Here is a 25,057-nt window from a genome sequence, read left to right as displayed (position 1 = left end):
CCAGGTTATAGAAATTAAGTCTATGTCAAAAGGCTTTGTGGAAATGTAATGAGTTAGTTGATGTAAAGTACTTAGAATTGACACAAAGTATGTTCTCAGGAAGGGTTAATATTCTATAGATTTAGTTTTTTTTAATATAATAGAAAAATGTCAAAAGCTGGGATGGAAACAAAAAAAAACTTCATCAGTAGATATTATGACACATGTGGAATCTTTCTCCTCGTTGCCACCCTCTGCTCAGCATACACACACACACACACACACACGCACACACACACACACACCCCTCACAAACAGAAACTGTTTCTCATACCATTTTTTTCAATTTGGCATTATTAGCACGTATTTTTGCCAGATTTGGTGGATAAACAAAAGCACAGAATGTACTAGTCTTTTAGCCACTCCTGATACTGAGTCTTAGAGCTTTGATTTGATTTTGATCCCTCACCATATATCATGTGTTAAGGGATGTGTAGATTTGAATCTGGAGGTTGCCTGCTGACTTCTAAGTAAACAGGGGTTTATGCAGGCAAGATGATTCACATAATTATCTCATTGTTGGGCGCCTTGCTGAATCATACATTGGAAGCATATGAATGATCTAGTGTTTGAATGTGGATGCACAATTATTGACATGTCACCATGTAATAGGAGTTCTGTTCTTATGTTTTTTGCCCACGACGAACTTTTTCATGTCAAAGTAAAAATTGCAGGAGATGGCCGTGGGCTGTGAAATGTTCCAGCAGAGATTTAAATTTTTTTTCCTTTTATTCTCTACACAACAGGCATTCTTCTGTTTTCAACCTGATGGTGCCATTCTCAATATATTTTTTTAGTAATGGCGATAGACACTGTAAGTAAACCAGATAATAGACTCTTAAAGTTTCTGTGTGCAAATTGAAAGAGCACATCAGAGGGCCTGCCTGTACTGAGGTCTTGCAGCCCAACCAATATGGTATATAAATACAACACCAGCAGAAGTTATAACAATAGTTTCTGTCAGCCTGTCTGAGATGTTTAGAGCATAGCGGTGGGGAATAGCACAGTAACCCAGAAATGTCCAGATTCTTGTGGCCCCTTTTATTGTGATAAATCTCTTGTGAACTTTGAGGAGTGGTATTGTTTGCATCTGGTATGTCTCTGTCTAGAATGTGGCTGTGTGCATCTCTTCCTTCTCACTGAACTATGTAGCACAAAAGCCAATTCAATTGTTTCAAAAAAAAAAAAGAAAAAAAGAAGAAGAAGAAGAAGAAAAGAAGAAAAGAAAAGAAACACTGTGCAGCAAGGGAGGGGAGATAACATATTTGAATAAGATGAATTAACTACTTGCTATACTTTCACCATATGAGATATAAGTAGCATGAGGTTGGATGTTTAAAAATCCAAGTAGTGTTCTCTTGTCGTATCCAGAGAATAACACTTACAGATGCTGGTTTATGGCAAGATATGTCAGATGACTTACTACAACCTGAGAAAATCGGGGCCATGCATTCTACATAAAATTGTGTTGTTCCTTTATAGAAAAAAAAACTAACAGGAAGTAATTCCCATCAATACTGGCAAAATCTGACATTCATTTAAGTATTTCTAAATGTGTAGTTGAAAGAAATTAGTGAGAGTGTAAGAGCATGGAAGAATGGAGACTTGGAAAGACAGCCTCAATCTTTTGTGAAAGAGCTTTCAAAGACTTTCTGTGATCTTGGAATTTGATATATTTCCCATGCTGGCAGGTAACCTCTATGCCTGCCTGCCTTTAGATCACATGCCATGTATATTCTCTTCTCTGAAACGTCCTTCGTTCCTCAAAGCCAAGTGGCCTCCTCCCATCCAAATATTGTCTATCTCATTCCTACAGGGCACTCCACTCCAGGTTCAGTTTGAGACCTGCCGGACCCACCAAGTCTTTCTAAACTCCCATAGCTCTCAATTATGCCTCCTTTATTTCTGACAGTGTTTGATAGACCAACTTGGTAAACATGTACTCTATGCTCAAGTCACACAGCTAGCAAGAGATAAAGCCAGAATTTGAATTCAGAATGAGTGCAAAGCTTATCTAGGGTTTGTCCTCACTGGAAATTGCCACAAATGTGTGATGGTAGTCAGTTACGTCAGAATTTCCAGGCTTCACTGGGCCAACCGCTCATCTGATCGATCTGATGGCACATTGGTTAGCCTTGTTTTATTGCATTACAATAGGAGGTTCCTAGCTGCCTCACTGGACATGCCTGAAGGCAAGGTTTGGGTCTTGCTTTTCATCTTTGTATACTCAACAGCAAGAAACTGTAGCCTTTCCCTAAGTGTTCAATAAAGATTTGGTGAAATATAAACTTCTTATGACATGACCACAGTTTTTTCTTCTTTTATCATAAAATTGGTATATATCTGTGTATATCATGTATGAGAGTTCTCCTTGCAAAAACAACACACATGTACTAAAAACAAATACAAAGCCCAAAGTCACACTGAAAAGACTTGGACACTGAGTATTTCCAAGTGTTAAAAGATAGCCCACTATTTTAAGCAATAGTCTACATAATAAATTCAAATTAGAATTGCAGTGATTTCTTAATGCTCATTAAAATGAAGTCTGAAATAATGGAAATCATGACTGTAAAAGTAACTTTGGGTCACTTTACCAATTTACTGCTACCTCCCTTGATTTATATTTGGTGTTCAATTTCACAAAGATTCATTAAGTTCCTACTGCATGTATTGTATAATTTGATTGAAATTCATGCCATGATTTTACTGTGTGACATTCTCAAAAGACTTTGATGCTTTAATGTGCTGGATGAATATTTTTTAAGGATAGCTCTTTATCAAGCTAGATGGTGTATCTATTTTAATTTTTGCCATATAGTTTTAATTTAAAATACTCAAGTACTGAGCAACAATACCTCTAAATCAATATTTTTAAGTAATTTCTTTTTCCTTCTTTTCAAGCATAATGTTATTCATTGAGAGAAAATACTAATGACAACTAATAGTTCCATGGAAAGATATTTCTGACATTAGTATAAGAATCAACATATAAAACATGAATTAGACTTTCACACTAGTATTGCTATATACTTCCCATTAAGAATCTATTCCTGTATCAGAATGTTCTCCCAAGATTTTCCTATCTGATATCATTTTTTATACACTGCATTTCTTTTTTTATTAAGATTTTATTTATTTTAAAGAGATAGTAAGAGAGCACAAGCAGGGGGGAGAGGGAGAAGCAGACTCCCCACTAAACAGGGAGCCAATGCAGGGTTCAATCCTGGAATAATGACTTGAGCTGAAAGCAGACAGTTAACTGACTGAGCCACCCAGGTACCCTTATTCCTTGCATTTCTTAATGTGGTTATTCGATATGTTATAGTCCTATATTCTGTTTATGGCTTTGCATGATGCATTTTTTAATCATTTTTTCTTATCCACTGATCTGTAGCATTTATATATAGGTGTTCTAAAATTAAGAATTACTTTGTTTTCATTTAAAAACTGTTTTTTAGGGAACCCCTGGGCGGCTGAGCAGTTGAGTGCCTACCTTTGTCTCAGATCGTGATCCCAGGGTCCTGGGATCGAGTCCCATATCAGGCTCCCTGCAGGGAGTCTGCTTCTCCTTCTGCCTATGTCTCTGCCTCTCTCTGTGTGTCTCTCATGAATAAATGGATAAAATCTTTAAAAAAAAAAGCAACTGTATTTTTATTTACTTGGTGATTTTTATTGAAATATGTTTTGGAAAGCATGTGTACTTAAAACTATAGTTCTACAGTACTTTGGCTATTTTTTTTTTTTTTAGCAAACATTCAAGAATTCTCACATCTGATAACAGTCTTTTGAATACTCTCAGTGGGAAGAAGTATTTGTCCTTTGAAAGCATATCTGAATTTTTTGAAATAGCCAAAAGTTATTCAATGTCAAATCTGTTCAATAATTTTGGTGATCACACTGGGCAATACTACTGAGCAAAAACAAAGTTGAACCATAAAGATAAGTTTTCTTATGTGACTCAAACTAATTCTGAAAGAAATCTCTCCAGAGGAGTTCTAATGAGGGATACGTCATTGAAACGGGGTGAGATTTCCGGTGGGATCACCTTGCAGTGAGTTTGATAAAGCTCTAAGAGAGAGATATTAAAACAAAGCTTGATGCAGGCACATAGGGATGGCACTTAATCTACCCTAGGATAAAGGGGAGTCAGGAAAGACTTCTCTGATGAAGTAACTCTTGAATTCATGAAGATAAATAACAGATACATAGAGAAGCATGAAAAAAATCATTCTAGAAGTATGGAACATTATGTACAAAGGCAGAAAAGCAAAAGAATATGTAAAATCCAGTTCTTTAAGGCTAGAATATGAAGTTAGTAGGAGATAATATTGAGGAAAGAGGCAGAATCAAGGTGAAAATGAATTGTACATGCCACAGTAGGAAGTTTAGACCTTATTTTGGAGGTTAAAAATGTCATAATTCATTTAAGTAAGCACCTGACCTAGGTAGGGATATAGAAAAAAAGGAGCAATTTCAAAGGTATCAAGAAGGCAAAATCAATAGATCTGATAGATAAATGTGAGTGATAAGGTTAAGTAAAAGTAAAAAGTGCAAAGTAGCCTTTACCCTCTTAGTTTGGAATATAGATTAGATGGTGGATCTGTCACTGAGTTAGAAAATACAGGGTAGGAAAAAAATGAGACCAATAATGAATTAAGTTAGGGATGTGTTGTATCAGTGGTACCTATGGGCTGTACATGTGGAATTGTCACTAAGGCTTATCAGTATTTGGTCTGGAGATCAGGGAGCAATCTGACAGGGTATTTAAATTTAGAGTCAACAATGGTTAGTGAACAAAGCTGCATAGTGAACATAATCCATAACTTCAGGAATTTGTAAAATAAGATGGAGAAAGAAATGATGAAAAGCCTCTGGGAAGCCACAGATTTTTCAGGCTATTGTGGAGAGTTTCAGAGGACATACAGATAGAACAAAAGGGAAAAAAAAAGAAAATAATGAAAGGAGAACTAGATACCAGGAGTCATGGAAGCCAAGGGAAATGAGTGTTTTACAAAGGAGGAAGTAGTCCTTGGTGTCAAAAGCCTCATAGTAAGCACTCAATACATATTGGCTGGTTGGAGCTCCTAGATAAAATAAGAAGACTGAATAATATCCACTGCTGACATTTTCAGAGTATATTCTGTGGAGTGTTTGGGCAGAAGCCATAGTGCTATGACATTTAAGAGTGATGGGAGGGTTGGAATTGGAGACCACTCTTTCAGTAAATATAAATATAAAGGAAAAGAAAAGGAAAGTTGTCACTGGAAGTATTAGGATCAGAGATTTGTTTCTTGAATATATATATATTTAATACAATTTTCTGATTTTAAAACTACACTTGTTTATAGTAGTACATAGGAAAATAAAAAAAGACACAGTGAATAAAATTACACTCATAGTAATATATCTTCTTGTATACAAATTTTATACGTACAGTACATTTTAAAACAAAGTTGTGATAATATGTACACAATTTTTCATCTACTCTTTTTTACTATTTATATTTCATTTTATTGATTTTTCTCTATTCTTAAATATTCCTCAAAAATATGATATTTAATACTGCATAATACTCAAGAACACACTGGCAAAGTCATTGGGCAAAGCCCAAGGTAAATTATAAGAAACATGGGATTCATCATGTGAAAGCCGTCTAGCAGGGCCACCATGGGCCTGACTAGCTGGTCAGTGGGCTTGCTATCAGGTGAGAATGTTTTTCTGTATTTTTTGTTTGTGAACTCACTATAGCCCACGTCTATCTCCAGATGTGATCATAACAGAAAACTACCTTTGCAAAATGTACATATTTAACTAACACAAAACAGGGACATGGAGAGGAGACAAGAAATACCATCATCAGATGGTCAAGCCAAAGTACAGATATAACCTAAAAAAGACTCAGCCAGGCATGATATCCTTAATTTTAAAAGTTGTACAGTGATAGTGAGCATGTTGATAAAGTCAGCCCTCAATACTGTCTTTTAAATCTCTACAATCCAGACTGCGTACTAGGTCTAACTTGGAGCTATTTTCCTAGAAGCTCCATATGTTATCACTCTTTGAACTCTTGATGCATTTCTTCTAGGTTGGATTTTCTCTGTATCTTGGAATCATTTCTTCATTTTCTAGATTTTTTTTCTCTTATTTTGGTAGAGTACAGTCTCCAGTAGCTAAAGCAGAAAGGAATGAATATAAAAGTAAAATTCTTATTTGCTTTAGATATCTGAAAATATCCTGATTACACTCTCAGTTGATTGTTTACTTAGCTGTGGTTAGAAATCTAACTTGGAAATAGTGTTCCTTCAGAATTTTGAACGTATTATTCCATTGTCTTTGAGTTTCCAATGTTACAGTTAAGAAGTCAGAAGTTGTTATGACATTGTATATGACCTGTTTTTAATCTCTCTGAAAACTTTTTAAAAATCTGGCATATCCACATTTTGAAGTTTTACAATGATGTGCTCTGGTGAGGGTCTCTATTCATCAAGTAGACTGAAGACTAAGTGGGCTCTGGAAACTTTACTAAATTCTTTTATTGATGATTACTGAAAAATAATTCTCCATGATTTCTCAGACTTTAGGCTTGTACATCTGAGAATTCTAAGCAAAGGACATTTTTGATTAATAAGCAGTCTTATAAACTAGAAGTGTATCTCCCTAGAAAGATTTAGAAGCATACTTCCTCAGAGATGTTCTAGATTAGAAAAGATTAAAACTTTATGCTTCTTCCTGAAAGTATTTGCTTAAATCCCAAGATAATAAATAATCTATTTCTTTCTGGGAGGAGAATGACAAGATATGTCAGTAGCTTATAAAAGCTAAGTTTTCTAAAATTGGGGATGCCTCTCCAATGGTGCACCACATGGTGGGATTTTACAAGTAAAATCCAGCCTTCATCATGTCACACTGTGGGGATTGGGGTATAAAGAACTGACACAAAATGCTATTCCTGCTGCTGTTTTTGCTTTAAATAACAAACTATTTGTATCTCTGATGCAAGGCTATTGTGTCTTCTATAAGCATATGTTTAAAAATCTGTGGCAGACAAACTTGTGAACTTCCAAGTAGAGAAAAATCTCTAACCCATTCACTGTTTCTGACTTAATAATGGTTACTTATTGGCCATTTTCTTTATTTTTTCTTTCTATTGATTATACCTCCTGGACTGGCTCTTCTCTAATGTTTCATTGCCTATTTTCCATCTCAGATCATCTCAAGTTTATTTTACAATGTTCTGTCAAGTTTTTCACTTCTGCTGCCATGTTTTTTTTTGTTTGTTTTTAAAGATTTTATTTATTTATTCATGAGAGACACAGACAGAGAGGCAGAGACACAGGCAGATGGAGAAGCAGGCTCCATGCAGGGAAGCCAACATGGGACTCAATCCCAGGACTCCAGGATCTGGCCCTGGACTGAAGGTGGCACTAAACCGCTGAGCCACTTGGGCTGCCCTCTTTTCTGCTGCCATGTTTTTAATTTCCAAAAGCTTATCATTTTCTAAATGTGCTTTATTTGTAATAATATACTATTTTTTTTTCTTGGATGCAGTACCTTTTCTTATCTCTTTGAGAAAATCGGTGTATTTCAAACCTTTCTTCCTTCTGCGCACTGTTTATTTTTTTAATTATTTGTTTTGATCTACATCTTTTATATTAAAAGCTTCTTATAATTCTAGTCATCTGTGACTAGTTCAGATTTAAAAGTTGGAGACTAAATATTAAATGAAGATTCTACTCACTTAGGTAACATGATTTGACCTTGAACTTGACTTTAGGAAGCTGTTGTCTGCCTTTTATTGCTACATGATGTCAGGTGCTTCTTAGGCCTGTTGGATCCCCAGAAAATCCTCAATCATTGTTCTGTCTTGAGAGTAAAGTCAAGATTGCCAGTTTTTAGAGAATAGAGAAAGAGATGGGAGGGGAGAGAGCATCTCAGCATTCAGTAAATACGTATTTTTAAAATTCTCATTTGGTGAATAGTAACTCCACCAACTGTGTCACTGAGTCTAGAAATCCTGTGTTTTGCTCTCAAGAGAGTAAATCTCCATACTTGCCCTAGTGCAGAGTGTAGCACAAAATAGGAGTGTTTTACAGCTTTATCAGCTGTCAACTTGGGTTTTAGCATCCTAAATCCACTAAATTCATTACCATTCACCCTTTGCTTTCAGCCTTTAAAATTGTGTTACTATTCCTTTCTCTCTCACTCTTCCTGCTCTTGTGGGTTTATGAGTAAATATATATTTTTATGTTGTTATACGGGGTCTCAGGAAGGAAAAGTATTAAATGGATGCATGCAAATCCTTATCTTTTCCTGAAACCAGGTTTACTTCTTAATTTGGATTTTTTGCATTTACCTTTTTAATACATTTGAAATTACAAAATAGAGACCCAGCATTAGTTTGTGTGAGGGTTTTTTCCCCTCAAATATAGCTAGATTTTTCCAGACCATTTTAAGTGATTCTTTGTCCTTTGCTGGTGATGGCTTGGGATTATTAAAAACTGAGATCTGGTTCAAGACTACCTATTGTGTTTCATTCATGAATTCATTCAATTCTCGTACGTATCATTGGATTTTATCAAGGATACTTTCAGCAGAAAAGCTTAATATGTTGAATGACAAGTCTCAAGGAAAAGGTTGCTATTGTTTTAATTTGTTTTTCAAAAAAACATAAATAGTTAACTTTTTAAACATTGGAAAGGACAAAGAAAGAAAACTGATAATGATAAGAGAGAGTGTTTACACTTTTAAAAATCTATTCATTCAAATATAAAACTGTTCATTCAAATTATGTAGTGTAGAAATAAAAATATATCTTTACAAAATTACAAAATTTTTATAAAAATTATAGGATATATTGATTCATTGAAAAATTAAAAAAATACAGGGACACTTAGGTGGCTCAGTCGTTAGTTGATCTGCCTTTGGCACAGGTCGTGATCCCATATCGGGCTCCCTGCGTGGAGCCTGCTTTTCCCTCTGCCTGTGTCTCTGCCTCTATCTGTGTGTCTCTCATGAATAAATAAATAAAAATCTTTTAAAAAATACATAATTTTTAACCATCCACTATATGCTCAATAAACTCTCTGGGATGGTGAAGTGAGTAGAAGAACACCAATTTTCTTTCCCACTATGTGTAAGTATCAGAGGGCTTTATATGTAACTAATGTCTTATATTCAGTATTGTCTACTGGTCCTATAATCAGTATTTTACATGCAATTTTACAATCCACTTATTATATTAATATCGTATGTAAGTATTATCATCCCAGTCTTTAAATATATAGGAACTGTGGCTCAGAAAATTTAAGTAACTTGTAGAAATTCACATAACTGTGGAATATTACTACTGAATGTCAAATTCATGTTCTTCTAGTCTCCCAAGTATAGGAAAAATATTTTAGAAAAAGAATTTGATGATTTATTAATGTAATACTACCTAATTCACATACACTATTTAAGAACATGGTTTTCTTTAGTCTCAGTGAAAGGTAGCATTTAGAATATTAGAAAGAGAAAATATTTACCATGCTTTATTAAGTCCTATTTAATAGATTATGTTCAAATAAGAGCATTTGAGAATTGAGTACATAAAATCTGTAAGTGCATTACTAAGCCTATTTGAAACTTTTCTTTCTGGTTCCTAGACTTTTAAGTATTAGGGACAAGTCGAAAATGTTTTCTATATTTCCATGTTCTAATTAGACTGTGAGTCAGCTAATAAGAACCAACTGAAAACCCACAGTTTTGATGGCTTGCCCTAATGTTAACTTCAGAATCAATCAAGAATCTACTGTGCCTTAATTTGGTAGGTGACACATGATTTGATCTTATAAAGCCTAGTAAATAAGATAGCCAGTGAGTAAATATCAGACATGATTTTTAAAATGGCTTATAGATTTTCCACCAAAATCAGATCAGTCTGATCTTTATGTGATTAACTATATAATGTAGCGAGAGTTGGTAGTAGAGTCATGTTCATGCCTTTTAAAAATTTTATCTAGGAACAGTTGAAGAGAAATGATGTTGTTCAGTTTAAAAGAGAATCACAACTCCCATCTGATATTTAAGTCTTTTGGTTGTGTCTAACTCGAATGGTAAGAAAGCAAACATTACCATCATTAATTATTTTTATTTTTGTCCATTTATATGGCTTCTGGGTTAGAGTGGAATGTTTTTTTTTATATCCAATTTACATCATGATATTATTTCCTTAAGCATAATAAGGGATGTTTTATAATTTAATAAATGAGAATTTATTATTCACTGTTATTGTCAGTGTATATTTATGCTGCTTTAAGTACATGCAAAATACTGTGAATTCAACAGTGATATAAGTCAGATATAAATTCTTCATTGAGGGACCTTGGCTCTTCATAGAGGACAAAGTTTACGTGTAATCCCAGTAAGTGCCAGAAAGTCCCAAGTACAGATACAATTGTATGGGCATTCATAAAAAGGAAAAATCATTAAACTAGTTGGAAAAGTAAAAATATTATCTCTGAGCAAGTGGTATTTGATCAGACCTCAAAAGATAGTCAGGAGCATTGACATCATCTGAATAACTAATGAGGGTGACATAGTCTGTGTTTCCCATAATGACTCTAGAACCTCTGTGCTTCTCTCCTTCTTCCTGTGAAGAACCAATAAAAGAATGCAGTGGAAGGGAAACTTCTATTAACATAAAGACACCCTAAAAAATGAAAGTTCATAATATACTCTTCAGAGGACTGTGAAAGTGCCACCAGACTGTTCCCATTGCTTTATATTACAAAAGAAACTTCTATGACCATATCATTCACAGACATAGTAGGGTGAAGATTAAGTTAAATTATGAAGGGACCTCCAAGACACCAGATCTTAAATAATACAGAATGCATTCCTCTTTCACGTGGCAGTCAGCTGGTCTAGGCTGGTGGGGCGCCTCTTCTCCATGGGGTCATTTGGGGAAGCAAGCACCTCCATCTTGTTGCTCTGTGCATCTTCCAGCTGATGACAAAAGTGGAAAAGCCAATGTCTGGAGAAAGATGACTACTCACATTCCATTAACCTGAATTTAAATACATGGTCACACTACCCCCTAAAGAAGCTGGAACTTTATTTTCTGGTTAGATAGTTATGTCCCCAGGGAGAAGGGAGAAATGCATTTGGAGAAAGGGGAGAAACTAGCCATCTGCCATAGATTTTGGTTGCTTCATTTTGTTGTGTGTGTGTGGTTTTTTTTTTATAATTCCTCAGGATTTGTAGAAAATTTACTATTTAGATAGTTTTTACACTTTTATAGTTTAATATAATCTAAATCTTATGAACAATATGGAAGGCTGCATTCTAGAATTAACACAGTTAATTTTTAAGAGACTTCTAGAATAACTTGTACATGTGACTAAGGCAACTCCCAAAATTAAGCTGTGAGATTGAAGCTATTCAGACAGCAAAGTAAAAATGTGACTCAAGCCATTTATGTATTTTAAAAGGTAAGACCTGTGATTCTCATACTTACTTGACTGTTCCTTAACAACAGTGTTCAGTGTGCAAAATGGGCATTTCTGGAGACAATATAAAGATTATAAAAAACGTCAGGGCACCTAGGTGGCTCAGTAAATTAAACATCTGTCTTGGACTCAGCTCATAATCTCAGGGTCCTGGTATCAAGCCCCCCATCGGGCTCCCAGCTCAGCAGGAAGTCTGCTTCTCCCTCTCCCTCTGCTGCTCCCCCAACTCATGCTCTCTCTCTCTCTCTCTCTCTCTCTCTCTCAAATAAGTAAATAAAATCTTTTTAAAAGATCATAAAAACCCTATTCTAGATTATGATTTGCAGACCACCCAGATGAACTGGATATTCATTATGATCATTTAAATCACTTTTGTACAAATGACCAATGACAGAATCACAACTGAGAGTCTTGTTGATTCTTTAATTCAGATTGTATCCAATTTGGGGGATGGGGCAAAAAGCCATATAAAATCAGGACTGGGACGCCTGGGTGGCTCAGCGGTTTAGCGCCTGCTTTCGGCCCAGGGCATGAACCTGGGGTCCCAGGATCGAGTCCCACGTCAGGCTCCCTACATGGAGCCTGCTTCTCCCTCTGCCTGTGTCTCTGCCTCTCTCTCTCTCTCTCTCTCTCTCTGTGTGTGTGTGTTCTCTCATGAATAAAAATAAAATAAATAAATAAATAAATAAATAAATAAATAAATAAATAAATAAGTTTTTTTGAAAAATGGGATGCCTGGGTGGCTCAGCGGTTAAGCATCTGCCTTTGGTTCAGGGCATGATACCAGAGTCCTGGGATCAAGTCCCATATCGGGCTCCTTGCATGGAGCCTGCTTCTCCCTCTGCCTATATCTCTGCCTCTCTCTGTATCTCTCATGAATAAATAAATAAAATCTTTAAAAAAAATAAAATCAGGACTGATTCATACTTTTAAAGTTCTATATTATTTTATGAAATCGACAAATATGCTATGTACAGGAATCTCCACTAAATATTAATGTTAATGAAGATTCTCTTTAATGTGTGAGTAAACATTTTAACAAGTGATTATTTAAAACATTATTCAAATGTTATTTAATAAGGGTATAATCTCTAAAGTTCAGTTCAGTTTAACAAATATTTATTGAATGTCTATCCTGGGTAAGATAGTGTGGGTTTCTAACTTAATATGCTGAATTATGATGGCTCTTGTCACATGGGCTTGATTTTTCCAAGGGTGGCTGATTAAAAGGAAGTGAATGCTCAGTTCTGTTTACTGAGAAGACATATATAAAATAAAGTAAAATGATTACAGTCTACTGTACTATATATCAACAAAGCAGTTAAGGGACAAATGAACGTTATTATAAATAAACTTTACACTGAAAATTATTGTTTCAGTGGTCTGACCTCCCTGGGCACCAGAGTCAGTTCTATAACTTAAGGGAGTATGTAGGATGAATGGGATATGGCCAGACTGTATTTTATTTATATATCAATCTCCCTAACTTACATAAAAGCCTCAAAGGCAGAAGGAATCTAAAATTAAATGGGAAAGGAAAAAGAATATGAGTCCAAGAAAAAAATTTTCTGCATATATTTTACTTATCAGACACAAAATTAGTTGTCAGATTTCCCCTACTTCCTCTTCCAATTTGCTTTAATTATAGCCTGAGGCAGGAAACCCAATAGCAATAGCAATGGGCTGAGAATTGATTGGACGGATAGGTGGTAGGAGACGGGACTAGGAGAATAGAAGAGATAAATGGTGGGCAAGAAGCACACCAACTGACCTTGGCAAAAAAAGATGTTGAACTTAAAAATTGCTCTCAGAGGAAGAGCACACCAGAATAGGATTATGAACCTCATAGTGGAAGGACAGTCTCACCCACTTCAACACAGCTAGGGGCATCTTTCTATTCACTTAATTCAGGTTATTTTGGTTTTATGGTTTTATTTCCTTTGACAGTCTCTTAAGTGCAGGAATGTGTGATGTCTTCATTTTTTTCTAAGATTCCAAACAAAAAAAGATAAAATAAAAACATAAAACGATTCATAATGGGTGAAGCAGCCATTGCCTTGAAAATCCACTAACCCCCCACACCGTTTTTATGAATCAGGTAAACTCTAGTACAGTTATTATATTTACACAGCTATCAATTGTGTTTCTTGTAAAAAAAAAAAAAGCTTTCCATTTGATATTTGCATAGCGTTTGCATTTGTAATGTTGATATGTCAGTTAATACCAATTAATAGAAAATTGGATAGCAAACCAAGAAAAGGGCCAAAAATAATGAATGAGTCTCTGCCTCAGTGTGACAAGAACTTGGATTTTGAGATGGGAGTAGGATGGGAGCTTGGGGATGAAGTGAATAGATAAGTGTAGTGATAAATTGACTCAAAAATAAAATAGAACACATAGAGCATCTTAAGAACCACCAACCACCAAATTACTTTCAAACCATTTGCAGACTATTGTATAGACGTTAATTTATTTCCAGGAGATAATTTTTGTATATTAGAATTAAAAAGTCAGCCAAGACCCGTTGTTGCTTTATCCATTATTTATGGAGACAGAAATGAAGGAGGAGAGTGGACACAAATTAGAATCGCCTAACTGTTCTGAGAGTACCCTAAAGTGTTGTGATTTTATATGGCCTGAAAATACCGAGGATGATTGGGAGCTGCATTTCTGTCCTTGGACCTCTGGAATTAAAATCATTATAGAAGCAAATTTCTTCCAGTTACACTTATTACTATGGAGGGAAGGTTGAACTTTATTTTTCTTTGACTTCTGAAGATGGTTAAAGAGATAAGTATTGATAGATATAAATGATATAAATGTATAATTAAGTCTAATTCCCTAATCTGTTCATGTTAAAACATGACCTTAAAATGCAGGTATTTTATGGAATCTTCTTTATAGTAATTTAGGTGTATCTTTGAAACCCTTGGAAAGGTTACATATCTTTATAACCCCAGCTGTTGCTTATCACTATTGACGAGTGTCATTTTTCTGTTTTTATCAGAAAAGGGTGACTGAATTCACTAAGCCTCAAGAGAAGTTGCTAATTCATGCATCCTTTTATGGTTTCCTTTTTAGCTTTTCATAAAACTTGAGCACTCTGAGGTCCTTGGGTCAAAATCAATGCTGTTGCCAGATGGCCATTTCCTTTTGTGGGCATCACGTGTAGTTATTTAGACATTTTAACCAGATCTGCACTAGTTTGTAAATGGCAGAAAAAAAGACTGATACTCTGAGTATCTTATGGGGCAGAGGAGTAAGGAAGGGGGAGGCGCTAGAATTGAGATCAGAGCAATCATATCAGACTGTTTCAGCCACTGAGAGTCTCTGGAAATAATTACGTTGTTGAGTATTTTCTTCCCACTCTTTGTTTTTTTAGACTCTTTTGGATTGTACTTGAATAATAATTCAAGACTCCTTACCATGAAAATCTGGCATTATGCATTTTTAAAAATGTAAAATCTATTAAATACTAATATGCTGTGACTCAGATCTTTGAAAGAAAAAGTTCTTTGTTTGCAGCTTGGAACCTGCCATTCTATTTTATTATTGCAGAAGTTCCCAGCAGGCATATTCACCCAGATTTAATTATTAAGCCATAAACGTATCTTTGAAAATTTCCTTTTATACTGAATGCCTAGGAGTAATTTAGAATTGCTTTTTCAATCATCTTAGGTGGCAAATCAGAATTCAACACAAAGTATGTTTTCAAATGTTTTTGGAAAGTGAAAATCATTGAATTGATAAGAGCATCAGGATGCCATAGCACATAAAATAGATAGAAGAGGAGACTGGGTAAATATATCTAGGTCTCAGGGAACATCTGTACATCTACCGGAATAGAAGCTCAGTGAGGGCAGGGTCTTCATCTGTTTTACTCATTACTTCTCAGAACATAGAAGAGTGCTGGGCACTTACTTGGGGGATAAATAAAAATTCATTCTAGAAATATACGTTGTGAATGAACCAGTGAAAGTATCATTTACACCCCACATCATCACCACTTGCACACTTATTGGACAAAGGGAGATGTTGAAGGTTTTTACCTGACATTAAACATATACATGCAAACAGATATATTGAAGACTTCCTGTTTGGATGATATTGACTGGAGGAGACCAGTTTTTAAAGTGATTCATCTTTTATACGAAGCCATAACTACTTAAATATAACCCTAAAGTATCTCAAGATTTTCTAGATCACTGAAAACAAAGTCTCTATTGGTTTTCTCCAAAAACAGGAGAAATAATTCTTCACATTCATAGTCGAAATGGATGATAGAATAACCCAAAGCTCTTTGAAAAATATCCTGTGCATAGTTTCTACAGGGATTTTAAGGAAATGGCCTAATAAAAGTGAAGCTTTCTGTATACAAATACCGAATCATTATGTTCTCACCTGATTCTAATACAATGTTATTTGTCAATTATACCACGATGAAAGAGTGAAGTTTTTCAAATGTCATGACATTTACAAACTTATTTGGAAACAGGCGATATTTGTTGAATATTAAAAAGTTCCCCACTCTCAGTCTTCTTTATAATAAAATCACTTACATTAATAAAAATGCAATTAACAGGTATGGGTAGCGTATGCTAATATGCCCACTTATACAATCTACATGAATACAGAAAAAGGAGAGTATATGAAAAAAATATATTGCTTAAGAATATAAATGAATATGGACTTACCTTACTGGTTTTCACCACTGTGGTTTCACCTGTAGAGTGAATAGTTTCACTAACTGCCAAACTTTTCATTATGAGAGACTGATCTTTAATTCCAAGATCATATTCAAATATATTCTTAATAAACTTCATTAATCACTGCCCCCTTTTATTATTAAACTTGTAGAAGAGTTACAAGAACATAATTTGGTACTTGAGACATTCAGTACAAATACATTTTAGTAGGAGTTACTTACATAACCTAAAGCCCATAAAACTGTTGGAGGGGACTCTTCTCTCCCTAATAATTTAGATGTCAAAAAAGTAACTAGAAACTAATTTTCCTAAGTCACAATTGGGAAAAGATTCAAAAAATATGTAGCTTACTACAATCCTGACATCAATACTGGACTAAATCATCATTTATTTATTATTCTGTCTTATAAACATATCAAAGTAGAAAACCTCTAGGCTCATGTACAATAAAATATTTTAGCATTAAAACTAAATAATAAAATGTCAAAGATAAAAGACTGATAACCCACTCAAACATCTCTCTATGGCTTAGGGAAAAATCTATCTAAACAAGTAGATTTTGCAGAGCACTAGCCCAGTCTCATTCTCCAAACCTACACATTCTAAGACACTTAGACTTGCTTTGTCTTTCCTTCGCATTCCTAGGTTGAATCAGTATCTGCAAAGTTTTTCCTATGGAATCTCGTTAAATATAAAAATCTCTGACAATGCATTTCATAATTGCCAATCTGAATTATAAAATAAACTCAGAGTTGGTGGTTTTGTCCTTTAAAGGCTGCTGGAAGTCCCAGTTTATATTTAATGATACACGTGTTCTTGAATCCAGTGTTCTATTTTAATGTCCATATTTTTTTCGCAAGATATGTCCTAAAAATGAATTTCTATTCCAATATAACTTCTCAAAATGAGTAGAGGAGGTCAGACAATCAACCTGTTCTTTCACACTTAATCACCAGTGATAAGACAACATAGAACTGGGTTATTTTTATCAACAGCTTCATTATAGTTTGCCTTTGGATACAAGTCCCACGAGGATACAAAATGTGGCAAATTAATATATACTAGCTTGACTGATTTCACTGAATGAATTAGCCAAATGTTCAAAAGAATTTACTGGCCCACCTGGTAAAAATTATTCTATAAGTAAAATGTACTCTAAGTCTTTGTTTTCGGAACCATATAGCTTCATGTGGCTGTATTCACTCAAATACAGTTAACAACACAATAATACCAACTCCAACTATGCTATTCTTAAATAGCAAATGAATTAAAATTTAAATTGAAATAAATTGAGTCTTCGTGATGTCACTGCCAGGGCCTACTTTTTTTTTTTTTTTTTAATCAACATCCAGTTCATCAAATTATACATATCAATGACCCCTGTCAGAATGCCAGGAAATAGAGGAGGCTCACCAGAACCCTTGGAGAAAAGACAAGGCCATCTATTTTCTTGTCCTGCAGCTGTCATGGTGGCCACTAAAAAAGGAAAAGATTATAAGTGTGTAGCTAGTAACGCAGAATCATTTTCTGAGGAGATAAGAGTCTTGGGCAATGACCTGATGGGGTCACAAATTTAGAATCTCTGAAATATGATGTCATTTCTTAGATAGGGTAGAGCAGAAGATAAACCCAGGTCTTCCATCAGGAAGACCATTCTCCAAGCATGAACCAAAAGTTCCTTCCTTGGAATAGCATGGCATCCTTACAAGCAATTTCAGAGCAAATCACAAAGCCTAGTATGGATCCATTGTTCCAGTTATAATGTGAGTTGGCCTTCGCCTTTAGCCAATTTAAATGGTGCCATTAAGTAGAGAAAGGGTTTTAGAGAAAAACAAGGAAATTTCATTTAGGAAAAGGCTTGCTTCTACCTCTAGCAACATACAGTTGGGTTATTTTGAAGCTGCAAATTAAGTAGTAAGAAAAGTCATATCTTTGGCTAAAAGCATGCAAATTTACTACCTACACTGACATCCATTCCGTCTGCCATGCTCCTAAGAAACACAGTTCATAGTAACTGACAGGGAATGTATAACAAAGGCGCTATGGTCAGGTTTGCTAAAAGGTCCTTCCAGATTAGAAAACTAATTGTAACTAATTGGAGGGGGAGGGTAGCATAAAAAGCTAACACCTGATGGAAAAGTGCGTCATGATGTATTTCTTCTTTGAAAAAAGTTGTACTAAGCATTCATTAATTTTAACATTGTCCTGTCCTTCGTCCATCATAAAGACAACTTAAACATTGTCTGGGAAACAGAATCTTGAGGTACCCAAATTGCACACAGTCATAAAACACAAAACTGTGTTTTAATTTAATATTACCATTTAGACATCCTTTAGTGGAATAAAGAGGTGATTTAGCTTAGTAATATACCCTGGCTTAAATGCAAATAAAAAGATGCAATGAAGGACACAGAAATGGTACTCAAACGCGGGATGTTGTATTACATAAATTTTTCAGGCACACAAGATTGGTGTAACCAGCGGAGTTGCCAACTTGTATCTGGGGAGTACTACTCTATGTATTGTGCAATAAACATTATACAGCACAATAAATGAGGCAAAATAGCTGGGAAAATATGTGAGGGGAAAGAGTAGAGAAAGGATTATAAAATATCTTTATGAACATTAACATAAATGATGAGTTACAATTTTCCAGCTTTATTCTTTTGACAAATGGTCTATATAGTAATGTTTTCCTTATATACTATCATTTAGAAACATACTGCACAAACCATCTGCCTATAAAAATCTATAGTTTCCTTTGTCAGGTTTGTTGCAGTTATTCAGTTTGTGTCAAGTATGCTAGTTAGGTGGTAAATTTATAGCATATACGTTAACTGGATTTTCTAAACACCCTCCCTCGGAAAACCAAAGTGAAATATAATAGCAATGTGAACACTGGAACACACGTTCTGTTCTGTTGAGGCAGGGAGCAGAGCGTCCCTTGTGTTCTGAGCCACCTTCCCCTTGCACTAATCGTCCCTGTTAGAAACCCCCTTATAATTATTACATCATTTATTTTATTCTCCTTGTGCTTGGACTTCTGTTTCTCCATCGTCTATAACCTTGCTGAAAGCACAAAATTTGCATCCCTACTTTTTCTGGGACTGATTTTTTGGAATGTTCTGCTTTGGGTAATTTATTCATTATATCTGTGACTTATGACAGTGTGTCTATTGACCCATATTTTTTTCCCTTTTGTTCTATTTGATTTTTTTCTTGACATTGGCAAACTCAGTTGGTTTTATTCTCCCAAGCATGCATCCTGACCTCCCCACCTTAATTATGAAGAGGGAGGGGTTAATAGCTATTAGTAGATATATAATTCCCTTCTAGAATCCGAACTAGCTTTTAAAATTTGTTTCCCTCCCTTAATTTATAAATATTTTAATCAATAATGTATCTATTATTTCCCAAGTGAGCCCTACCGAGTATGCTTGATGGCCTCACACAAGCCATTCCAGGAGAACGGCCTCTCTCAAGCAGCTGACACCAGTGAGCCCTGCTAGTTTTCTACCTCTCTGGAGTCCCTACATTTTTAGGTTAGCAAACAACGGCACGCTCACTCCATCACCGAACCAATGAAATTGATGTGTTGTGCAAGTTTCCTCACTCCGTTTTGCTGAACTTGCATTGTATTGCCCACTGCATATTCAGTCCGAAGCTCGCCTGGAACAAAAAGCCAGCCATCAGAGAAAAAAACACTGTCTGTCCTCAACGTTGTAATTCCACTTGATCAGCATCAGCTCTGCATCAATAATTAGACAGGGGTCCAATAATTATGTTGGCAATGAAACCACACAGTCAAAACTTTAGTTATTTCTGTGAAGTGATTTCCAAGGGCTGAAACCAAGGTTTGACATGGTTGCTTCCCCCTCCCCCCTTTTACTGGTAAGATGGCAGATGATTGAACACCTGTGCCCTTTGTATTGTTTGGAATATCCCCTTCCAGTTGTTGCTTCGCATACCAACTAAAGTACTATACTTGCTTTCATATATGACATACTTGCTTTTAAAAATCTAATTAAAACTTTCTTTTTGGTCCTTAGGTAGAAAGATGGCTCTGTTGAGATGAGCTCTTAATTAATGCACTGAGAGCTTACGAGTCCCACCTCTCAACAGGAATGATTGACGTCCAAGGATACATAAATTACACTAATTGAGCTCTGCCTCTATACAGGCTTTCCACAGCCAACTCATCAGAGAAGCTAGGTGAGTAGACCAGCATAAAAAGTTATTTCAATATGTTCTATGCTTTCCCAAAGGGTTGAAGAGAAACTTTCCAGACTGTTGCACATTTATTATCACAGAAGGCAGTTCTTTTCTTCAGTTTTAAGATGTAGGTTTTGTGTTGTAGTGGATTTTTTTTAATTATGAAAATTAGCATTTTTAACATAGCCATTTAAATTTAAATAACCATGTTCTCTTTGCAATTTTCAAGCAGCAAAACTTGCAAGCCAATTACAGTATGCAAAAATCACTTGGCATCATTTGTTGATATTAAATTGTGTTGCATAGCAACCAATGCATATGCTATGGAGGGATTGTTTGAAATCAAACCCAATCTTAGTCCTTGAGTTTGGTTTTCAGAAATGTACCTAATTGTAAGCACACCTAATCCCCAGCCTCACCAAAGACCATATTGAAATGTTTCTTTTATGTTTATTTTATCCTGAGGTTTCCAGTTCATCCATCTCATTTATGCTATTATAGGTATTCTGAGGCTCTGACTTTCATAAAATCTAATAAACCACTTGGTATAACCTAGATGGCTTATTAGTCTAAAATAAAATTCAGAGACAGAACTCTCTGATAAAAATGAAGACAATTATGCCATATTAATTGTCTCCATTTATATCTTAAATTTTTATTCACAAATTTTTAAGACTGTCTCAACAATTATGAAAAGCCCACCATTTAAATAATTTTCAAGAGCAATATGGATAATATAGGAAATTTAGGATACTGAATTACTTAAAATTTGTAAGTAAAATATATGTATTGTTCAGACAAAATATAAATAGGGAGGGCCTGAGTTCTACTGTGTAAAGTTTTAAATGGCGAAAGTGAAAACATGAAGACCACAAAAAACTAGATTAAGAAATTATTAAGCATGAAGTAGATACTTCAAAATGAGTAGAAGTGGAAAAGCAAACAGTAAGAACAAAGGGGAGAGAAAATCCAAACAATAGAAACACCGAAGTCAGTTTTAGAAATAATAAATAAAGTACCAAACCTAAACATACCCCCAAAATCGGTAATGGCAGAAAGTAGAGAAAATAAGTGATAAAAGGAAACAAGACTGGTTTCAACTGGTTTCAAAAAATATTTAGGGAGACTATCATGTCCGGTACCAAAAATCAAAAAGAATTCTTTTAAGACTTTGGGTTCCTGAGACATTCAGGAGAACATGTTGCTCCCATACTTTCTCTCTTTCCACTCCAGTGCACTTTGCTGTGCCTACTGTTTCAAATTGTGAAAAATGTGGAGCCCCACTTAAAAAGAAAATCATAAGATGGCTACATTTCTATCAAATAGCTATATTATTACCTGGGAGAAAACCTGAAGTGGAGAAAAATAGAGAGAGATCAGAAAATCCTGAGCTTAGGGATCCCTGGGTGGCACAGCGGTTTGGCGCCTGCCTTTGGCCCAGGGCGCGATCCTGGAGACCCGGGATCGAGTCCCACATCGGGCTCCCGGTGCATGGAGCCTGCTTCTCCCTCTGCCTATGTCTCTGCCTCTCTCTCTCTCTCTCTCTCTCTCTCTCTCTCTCTGTGACTATCATGAATAAATAAATAAAATCTAAAAAAAAAAAAAAAAAAAAAAAGAAAATCCTGAGCTTATAATCTCATAAAAAAAATATATATAAAATGCTTTTAACATCAAGACTATCTCGCTAGGACTGAAATGAAATAAAAATGGAACAGCTTCTTGACCATAAGATCCTTTTATTATTTGGTGGCTAGCAGGACCCAAATATGAGACATCAAGACCATTGAAATACAAGTAACATGACATTTTCTCCTTAAAAAATTATTTAGGTGTAATGAGCGTGAAGTATCTCCCTCCAAAAATCTACACATTTAATTCGATTTTCTGTAATTATGTGTTTATGTCACGTTCTTTCATTATATGCTATGTGCTAAGCAAGGTGCGGTCCGTGAGGTGGTTTTCTATGAAGCTGGGCTTGAAATGACCTAAATCTATTCATATCTCTTGAAAATTATGTATTCAATAATCATGAAAAGGCAGTATCACTGTGCACTTCATTAGTCTCATATCTGTAGAAATATTTATTAGTAGAAAAAGTAACCATATGTTCATCTGTTGGCAGATAGTTCAAAAACTTGAATTCACATATTTTTAATGTGAGTTAAATGAGTTAACAAAAACCTCAACATACTTGAATAATACTATATGAGCAATACCTTTGGATTTCAATTGGTAGAATGTGCCTGAATTAGTAACAACGTCTTTCTTCATGTATGTTGGGTGATCAGACTGCTGATGCCCGACAGAAAACCATAAGTCATTACGAAATGAGCACAGTCAGCACTGCGATGAGCCAGGGCCACCCTGCCTCGAATGGAACCATTAATATAATAGCCTATCACTCAAGCTAATAAAATCAGCTCTTACTCTATTCTGTTTCCGAACACGGACTATCAGGTCCAAGTTTCCAGTTGCTATATTGCATCAGAATCATACTATTATTATGGGACACATCAACAGACATACCAAGAGACGTGCTGATTACCCTCTACTACTGTACTATATACAGTAAAATAAAACCTCAGTAAACTCTTCTTTTGTCTTCCAAACAGAACACTTACCCTGTGCTTATTGCTTTGGTCAGTTGATAGGCTTCGTAGACTCTTTCCTCCTTTAGAATTCATGTAATTCTTTAGATGTGGGACTATTCAGTTAGCTGGACAGCTCATTATACTACCACTGTTTGGTCTCTGGGTGAACTGCTTGCTCGTAACTATAATAACCGTTTTGAAGATGTTGTGAATTTATTTAAAATAAAATGTGTTACTTTTTAAAAAAGAATAATAAAAAAGTCAACAAATCTGCTATAATATCCTGGAATATCAGTGCCGACATAGTTTTTGTTATAATTTTAAATAACAGAAATGATAGAGAAAAATGCAGACATTTATAAAAGTCTCTGCCCTCTAAAATATTTACTAATTTCTTAATATTTATTCTAGAAATGCATCTTTAATTATCTACATATCACTTATGCATCCACTCAGCTAGCTTTTTTATTCATGGATTTTTATGTACCAAGCACTAGTTTTAGTTTTAGTCTGACGGTAAGCAAAACAGATTAGAAAAAAGAAAAAATCCTGGCCCTTGTAGGTCATGCATTCTTGTATGGAAAAACAGACTATAAACACAATAAATAAGTGTGTGTGTGAAAGAAAAACAGATACAGAGAAATAGTGATAAATACTATTGAAAAAAATAAAGTAGAAGCATGCTTGGAAATGCCTTTGTAAATAAGGAAGGGTTTTTTTGAGGAAGTGCTATTTGAGCAAAGATTTGAAGATGAGGGAAAGGCCTTTGTAGCAACTGGAAAGGGTTCTAGGCAGAAAGAAGAGCATGTGCAAAGCTTTGAGAAAGGACACACCTGGTGGGGGCACCTGGGTGGCTCAGAGGTTGAGCATCTGCCTTTGGTTCAGCTCATGATCCCAGGGTCCTGGGATTGAGTCCTGCATCAGGCTCCCCGGAGGGAGCCTTCTTCTCCCTCAGCCTGTGTCTCTGCCTCTCTCTGTGTCTCTCTGAATAAATAAATAAAATATTTAATAAAAAAAGGCACACCTGGTGGAGGCAAGTGGCACCAAGGGGCTAATAGCAGGGAAGCAGGAGTGTAGACAAGGGAGGAAGACGTTGGGGAATCATAGACACAGAGGGCGAGAGGCTACCAATTGATTTTGGCTCTTAGTGTATGTAAGATGCAAAGGTTATAAAGGATTGCTTTGTTCTCTGTGTGTGTGTGTGTGTGTGTGGTGCTGTTGTTGTTGCTTATTTGTTTTCTGGATGTGGAATAATATTAGAGGATTTTTGAGGAGGAAGATGGCACGGCCAGATGTAAGTTGTAAAAGGACAGCCTTGGATACCATGCTGGGAAGAGATGCAAGAGGAGAAAAGACAGAAGCAGGTGCACTAGTTAGGAGACTATTGCAAGGATTCAGGCAGAGATGGTGGTGGCTCCAACCAGGATGAGAGAGGAGGCAGTGGCAGTATGTGGTTTTACATTCCAAATATATTCTGGAGGTAACACCGACAGGATTTTCTGATGGGTTCCTGTGAGATGAGAGGTTGGGAAGAGCCCAAGATGCCTCCAGAGTGTTTGGTCTGAGTGACTGGAAGAATGAATGGGGAAGAGTAGCAGGAAAAAGTTGGTGGGGTTCTGTTTTGTATCCGTTTACTTTGAGATGCCTACTAAGTGTCCAGTTTGGAAATGCCAGGAAAACAGCATGAGTACAAGAATCTGTCCTTTCGGTCTTGGTTAGAAATAGGACTTTAGAAATTCCCAGTGTAAAAAAAAAGTACTTAAGTCACCAGACTGGAGGAAGTCACCAAGGGAGCAGTTGTGAGTAGAAGCAGAAAGGAGCATCAAAGGCTTAGACATGGGGACCCCAATGTTTAGAAGTCACAGTTCTGAGGTGTAGTCAGTGAAGGAGGAGGGAACTGGAAAAGGATGGTTTCCTGGAAGCCATTTGTAAGATGCCGTCCACACATCAAGGAGCATGAAGATCACACTGGATTAGCAATGGCGGGTCATTGGTGGTGTGGTGGGAGAGAAAATCT

General features: G+C 35.7%; 1 long non-coding RNA gene across 2 annotated transcripts in view; it reads right to left on the bottom strand.

The window, feature by feature from the left end:
* Positions 1 to 10,797: 10,797 nt before the first annotated feature.
* Positions 10,798 to 25,057, bottom strand: part of LOC119874673 — a 76,262-nt gene continuing 62,002 nt past the window's right edge. For both annotated transcript variants that reach the window (XR_005371659.1, XR_005371660.1), the window contains exons 4-7: positions 23,071 to 23,222; positions 19,666 to 19,906; positions 17,651 to 17,713; positions 10,798 to 11,028 (exon numbers count right to left, since the gene is read on the bottom strand). This is a non-coding gene — a long non-coding RNA (uncharacterized LOC119874673). The remainder of the gene's footprint in view (positions 11,029 to 17,650; positions 17,714 to 19,665; positions 19,907 to 23,070; positions 23,223 to 25,057) is intronic.

This window comes from Canis lupus, chromosome 16 (genome assembly GCF_011100685.1).
Source record: "Canis lupus familiaris isolate Mischka breed German Shepherd chromosome 16, alternate assembly UU_Cfam_GSD_1.0, whole genome shotgun sequence".
In the NCBI taxonomy this organism is placed as follows: Eukaryota; Metazoa; Chordata; class Mammalia; order Carnivora; family Canidae; genus Canis; species Canis lupus.
The sequence above is the reverse complement of the archived record's forward strand: the minus strand, read 5'-3'. Positions and strand labels throughout refer to the sequence as shown.